Genomic DNA, 7535 nt, shown 5'->3' on the forward strand with positions numbered 1-7535 from the left:
ATATCACTCAACATTCAAGAATATTACGGAAATTTATGTTATTATACCTGTCTATGAAGTGTAATGAGATATTATAGATTGAGTGAGCTACCAATCTAGTTTTTGTTTATTTTTTAGAGTGATAATGCAATTTTTTAAAATAAAAATATTTTTTTTTGTTTTTGTCCTTTATCTTTATTTTTGTGACACAATATGACAGTTTTTGTGGGTGTTTTTCTGATAATTTTAAACAGAAAACACTAACGTATGAGGTTTAGAAATAAATATAGATCTAATTGTCTCTAAATTTAAATTAGTTAAAAGTTTATTTGTCTTTATTTTTTAAATAATATATAAATAATAAATATTAAAATACGATTAATACATTAATAATAATAATCTTATGATATATTATTAGTATTATGTTTTAGATTATTTTTACAATAAAGTGAAAATTAATAAACATATTATTTGATATATAGTAAATTTTTTTTGAGTAATAACAAATTTAATTTTTTATCTCTTTAAACTAAATTAATAATTCTATTTGTTATCTTTGTATTAAAATTCACTATGAGTAGGCTACTAATACTAAACGAAATAAAAACATAATATATATTATGGAGACCACTTATAAACTCAACAAACTCAAAGCATCAATAATATTATTAATATATTAATGATACATATTGTCATAAAGTTATAGATCGATAAAAATTTATCAATATAAGAATAATGTAGATTAATTAAAATTTTAAGTATATTAAAATTTAATTAAATTTATATATATTTTACTCAAAATATACATAAAATTTTAATTGATTTTGAGTAAAATATATGTAAATTTAATTGAATTTTAATATACGTAAAATTTTAATTAATCCATGTTATTCTTATATTGATAAATCTTTATCGATTTGTAACTTTATGATAAGGGAGTCACTCAGATTAAGATGTTTTCTAGTAATTAAAATTTAATACATATAATCGATTAAATAGTATTATTTTTGTCAAAATTAGATCAGATAAATTAATTTGACCAAAAAATCGATAAACCAAACTTTGAACTGATCTACATTAAGTATTTTAGTCATTTTTTATAATAAGAATATTATAGTTATTTTTTATAAAAAAATATTAATTTAAACCGGTTCAAGGTATAGTTTATTGATTTTTTGGCCAATTCAATTTATCTGATATAATTTTGATAAAAATAACATAGTTTAATCAATTATATGTATCGAATTTTAATGACTAAAAAATATCTTTAAAAAAAAGACATTTTAAACGTGTTTATCTGAGTGACTCCCTTATGACAATCTGTATTATTAATAGATTAATAATAGAGATAAATACCAAATCGGTACTCGAAAGATTCTAAAACTGATAAAATGGTACCAGAACCTCCATCACTCCCCCTCCCTCCTTCAACACCACCACTCACAGCAACAACAACTTCAACATCAACAACAACAACAATCTCAACCATCAAGGACCACCATCACCACTATCGTAGCCACAATAAGGTTTGGCAACGAAAATCATAAACGAAGCAATGTTTTCAATTGGACAATGAGGTCCATAGATCCTTGCAACAAAGAACGAAAAACTGTTAGTGGAAACGACAGTGTTGGCCTGAGGCTGAGTGTAAGACCCCAAATTTTCGAAAATTAAATAATTAACTAATGAGTTAATTATGATCTATTATTTTATTTAAAGAAAATTATTTTCTTAAAAGTAGCTTGCTTGTCTTATTACTTTGTGATTGTATTGTTTGTCTTGTTGTGACTTGCTTGTACATTGAATTGAATCTCTTACTTGCACTACTTGTTTGTGAGTGTATTAAAGTGATTACGAGTTGACATTTGACGGAGGATTAACTATGTGGCTGAGAGACAGAAAATGTGACTAATTTTTATATTTAAGTTTTGTTTTGAGTTAAGAGATTTTAAAAGGAAGTAATTAATTATCTAAAGTAGAACCAAGAGTATTTTCAAAGGGTTTGATAAAAATATATTTTTATTGAGTAAAGTTAATTATTTGTACTTTATATCATTACTTTTACGGCATTCTCATTCCCTACTGAGAACGTGTGGTTTGTTCTCACCCCAAATCTTCCACCCTTTCAGTGACACAGGTTCGGAGATTCAGTAAAAAGCTGCAGATGATTCGTAGATTTACTTGTGATTCCTGTTGTTTTTATAGAGTTCCCTCGTCCTTGTTACTTTAGGGTTTTTATTTTATCCAGAGGGATAGGTATTGTATTTGAGTTTTACATTGAATTTAATCGTATAACATCTATTATTATTAGTAATTATGTGATTATTATTATTTGAAGATCTTTTGTTATGTGATTTTTAATTACTAAAATCTATTTTCTGAAATTTTCTTAAAAACGGAAACGCGATATCGACGTAAAGGCTCAATAGTAAATTTATAATAAAGGAAATCAGGTCCGTAACGCCTTACTTTTGGTACGATCATGACGTGCTAACAGTTAGGGTGTTACACTGAGCGACGGTAGCGTCCTGCGGCGTATGCCATGAGGAGGAAAGAGGAGAAGTGTGACGGAGAGAGATCTGGCAGATAGAGCCGATCCAGTGAGATCTGGCGCTGATGATACGCAAATTGCGGATTTGGACCAGGGCACCGGGATTTAGGTACTTGTGGAAGTTGTGTGGGTGTTGACGAAGGGAGGGAAGAGTGTGCATTGGGGAGGGGGCTGCGATAGGGAGGGGGTTGCGATGGGGAGGGAGAGGAAGGGGGAATGTGCGTTGGGAGCGGGGCTGTGTCGGGGAGGGAGAGTGTGTGTTGGGGAGGGGGCTTTAGTGGTGGTTTGCCAGGTCATCAAAATATGGTGGCCACGTCATCATTTTACTTGTTGGAGATTTGTTCTGGCGAGTTTGAGGACACGCTTGTCAAATTTTAAAATTTTTTAGGGACTATTTTGTCAATAACAAAAATCACGTACTATTTTGCCAGCCGGCGGCGCAGGAACGAAACAATCAACCTACCAAACTTATCGAATCCATTCTAGAAAAACCAGTGCTTTCTTTTTTGGAGCACAACAAAAACTAACCACACCCATCCAATTGGTCTTATTTTAATCCACACATACCAGAAATATATTAGTCCTTCTTCTTTTGCATGATTGCCTTTGAACTTTACTTTAGCACGCAATTCATAATGATTTTTCCTTTTTCATTACTTTATTTCAAAAGATTAATTCAACTGTTTACCTAATTTTTAATAGTTTAAATTAAAGTTATAACATATGGTCTCAATCTTTTGTGTATCGGTGTATGTGTGGTTTCTGGTTTGCTATGTGATAACTTCAATTGCTGCTGAATTTGGTGATCCATGTTCCATGATTTATGATTAGTTGTGAATTGTGCATGGACTTCACGTTTGGCCACCTTCTAACTAATTTTGTTCTGTTCTTCATATATTATATACTTCTGTTAGAATCATATAATATAGTCACATTTTAATTAATTATGATAATAATAATAATATCTTGTAGCTTTATAGTTAGTATCATCAGGCTTTTGCATTCAGGTCCATGATATATACTAAACAAATTTCAGAAGTTTTACTGAGATTAATATAAACGTTGCCACATGATGGTCCAGCTTTAATTTATATATTTAAATGTGGCATTAAAAAATAAAATGACTTTGAATAAACATTTTTGTAGGCATATTAGTTATTAATCAAACATGAGTAACCTACTTTACAATAAAGTAATATATAAAATATGAAGAATTTGAAAACGGCAGTAGAGATCTGAAAATTAAAGAAATTATTCCATTAAAAAATAATTAATAAACTTTGAAACGATATGACATGAATGCACGTTTCCTTCTTTCAAATGTATTCATAATTCATAATATTATATTTATTATTTTTATGTACAACAAATTCGATTCATCTAATTTAATTTCAAGAATTGTAATTATATTTTTTTAATTAAATTTTTTAGTTTTTCAAATATATTATATATGTTAAATATGGGTATTAAAGAAATGATGAATTTAATTATCACTTAATTTTTTTAATATACTTTTGGATCTGTAACAGTCTAGACCACCCGCTAGCACGATATTGTCCGCTTTGGCACACAAGGCCTCACGGTTTTGCCTTTGACGATAGGGATGCTAGCCGAAGCCCCCTACACTCACTCGTCAAAACGCGTCATGCTAGGGAGAGGTATGCACACCCTTATAAGGCATGCTTCGTTCCCCTCTCCAACCGATGTGGGCCTTACAATCCACCCCCCTAAGGGAGTCCAGCGCCCTCGCTGGCACATCGATCCGGGTTCTGGCTCTGATACCATAATGTAACACCCTACCACACAGAGCCTTACGCTTAAGTCGTAAAGCAGAGGTGGCGAGGTATTACGACTTCTAAAAAAAATAAAATACATACTTATAGTAGTAGAAAGAAGATAATAGACTAGGAGCCTCGAAAAATGGGTAAAACAAAATTGCAAAATGAAAAGCGCCACGCTCCGGAAACGGAACAACTTGCGTGTGAGTCAAACTATAACTATAAAAGGTAAGATAATAAAAGTATGAATAGAAAGCCAAAGGTACAAAATAACAAGCTCCTCACTCAGTCCGCGAAGTCAAGGCTGGCTGGAGAATATTTACATATATATATATCCAAAACCCAAAATGTACATAAACAAAACCCTGCCTCTCCATAACCCTCTAGGAGGATCAAAAAGAATAAGTTATGTGGAGAGAAAGCTAAGTACGTGTATATACATCACTACACACCAAAATAACCCAGTAACCACTTCGCTTCAGGTGTCCAGACGCCTAATGAGATACCTTTCGACCTACATCTGAAAAACAACAACATAGTATGGAATGAGAACCGGAGGTTCTCAGTATGGTAAAGGTGCCCGCATAGTTAATATAAAAGGTCTCGGGAAAGCCAGAGGCATTCCTAGAACTTCAACACTCAGATTTCAGTTTAAGAATTCAACTAAACCAGAAATTAGGTAAGTTGTCTAAGGTATTATAGTTCTGAATCTAACTTTAACCTAATAATTCACGTTCTGTCTCCTCTAATCCTCCGAATCATTGGTGGAACAATCCTCTCTCCTCACACCTTCGCCAAGAAGGATTTCTCAGAAAACATACACATATAGTTTAAGCAAGAAAAGCACAGGTAGAGAAGCATTTACAGCAAGTAGAACAAGTAGCGGATAAGCAGAATTAAACAGTTAAGCAAACCAAAACAATGCACACTCAAGCAAACAAACAAATGCATATGATGTATGCCTGTCCTATGGCTGATGAGTCTCATCTGTCGGTTATACAGCCAACCCGACAAGTCCTAGTAGTTAACCATTGGACAGTCCCTCTGTGCGCGCATCCCCAAGCTCAATAATATTCTATGGAGTCAAACTCCAAGCTCAAATATAATATTCCATGGAGTCACACTCCAAGCTCAATAATGTAGTATTCCATGGAGTTAAACTCCAAGCTCAATAATATAGCATTCCATGGAGTTAAACTCCAAGTTTCCCTTTTAAAATATTACCTCAAATCAAAACTCCAATTCTTAAAGAAATTTTGGCAATATCTCCTCTAAGACTCAAATTTTTGCCACCCTTCAAGGGTCCCAACTATCAAACCAAACACCTCTCAGTCATTCAAATCATTTCCAGTAACAAATTATTTCATAATCAAACAAATACCAATATTAAATCTTTTTCCAAACTGACCAACTTCAACAGCAAATTATTGACAACAACTAAACCTCATATTTTATACCATATACACAATCCATCAATTATTCACTCAGTTCATTCCTATCTTAAGGTCTTCTAACCTAAGTTTTCACGTGACATTAAACATTAACTATGAGAAACCAAAACTATACCTTTGTACGGAATCAAAATATTCAAAGCTCCGGAGAAGCTTTCTGACTGAGCTATCGAAGAAGAAAATGTCCAGAATCGTCTATGCCTCCTAAAACTCCAGTTGGTCAAACTCAAGGGGTAGAAGAACTACGTCACCGTCAACTTCTACCGGTCAAAAGTGGTGCCAACGTGTAGAGGAGGATGATACAAATACTTTTACCGGATTAGATTTTTGATTGGAGTCACGGATTGCAAGAAATCGAAGTCGGAAGTTTAGTGGGGTTTACGCCCTCTCGTTCCTCTCTCTCGGTTACTCTTCTCTCTCGCCTCTCATTCCTATATATATATATATATATATATGGCGGCGCAAGTATAATAATAATAATAAAGTAAATGCTACTTAATTTGGCTAATTTTTTTTGTTATGGAAGTAAAAGTGGTGATATACTTTAACATGGTAATTTTTGGTGTTTTTTAAAACTGTGGAAGTACACAAATCCCTGACATCGATTTCTGTACTTAAAATTTTTTAATTTTTTTTTAACACAAATCCCTGGCACCGATTTGGCTCCTCATTAGGGGTGTCCATGGATCGGATCATATCCGCAGATCCGCGGTATTTATCCGCATCCGATCCGATAATTGCGGATATGATCCGATCCGCAGACTGATCGGATCGGATAGGATCCGATCCGCACCTATTAAGGATCGGATTGCAGATTTCTGTGCTGTATCCGCGGATCCGATCCGCAGATCCGCAAAAAATAATTAAAAAATAAAAAATAAAAAATATATATATGTTAGTTACACCATGTTGCGGCCACCACCTAACTTAACCCTAATCTCATTTTGCACTTCACACTTCACACTTCACAGAGACATAGACCACAGTTCACCCTTCGTCCCTGACTAGTGACTCCCTTCGAACCCTTCCCTTCCTTGTTCCTTGCTTCCTTCCTTCACGGCGCTGAAAGCCTGAGACAAAGTGAAACCCAAATCTCCAGACCCCAATCTCACTCTCACCCATTCACCTATTCTGCCCGTCTGCCGTTCACCCCGCCGTTCAACCCCTGACCCCCAATCTCTCAGACTCTCACGGTCTCACCTATTTTGTCGTTCACCCCGCCGTTCACCCCGTGACTCCCAATCTCTGAGAGTCTCACCTATTATGCCGTTCAGGTCGCCATTCACCCCCGCCGTTCCTGCCTGTGCTGGTCGCCTTCCTCCTCAACGTTGACGACAATGTTCAGATCCTTGAGCAGGCTGTTCAGAGCAACAGTAGCAGCAGCTGCTTGGATTCTCTGCCTCTCTGGTTGAAAGCCCTTAAATCCCTCTTGGAGTTGAACCATCAGATGATTTCCCTAACCACTGACACTTGGACGTCTGTTCAAAACATGAACTATATGTGTGTAACTGCTCATTACATTGATGATGGATGGACGTTGAATAAGAAAATATTGTCTTTTAACTTGATTGCTGATCATACTGGTCCTACCATAGGAAAAGCGTTAGAGAAGTGCCTAAAAGATTGGGGTATTCGGAAGCTTTGTACTGTAACTGTAGATAATGCTAGTGCCAACTTTGTTGCTGTGAATACTTTGGTTAGAATTATGCGAGAATGGAATGGTTGTACTATGTTGGGTGGGGAATTTGTCCATCTGAGATGTGCTGCCCATATTTT

General features: G+C 34.5%; 1 long non-coding RNA gene across 1 annotated transcript; it reads right to left on the reverse strand.

The window, feature by feature from the left end:
• Positions 5529-6176, reverse strand: LOC110263891. Its single transcript, XR_002349626.1, has 2 exons — positions 6075-6176; positions 5529-5963 (listed from the first exon to the last, which is right to left on the reverse strand). It is a non-coding gene; the product is annotated as an uncharacterized LOC110263891 (long non-coding RNA).

The sequence above is a fragment of the Arachis ipaensis genome, chromosome B06 (genome assembly GCF_000816755.2).
Source record: "Arachis ipaensis cultivar K30076 chromosome B06, Araip1.1, whole genome shotgun sequence".
In the NCBI taxonomy this organism is placed as follows: Eukaryota; Viridiplantae; Streptophyta; class Magnoliopsida; order Fabales; family Fabaceae; genus Arachis; species Arachis ipaensis.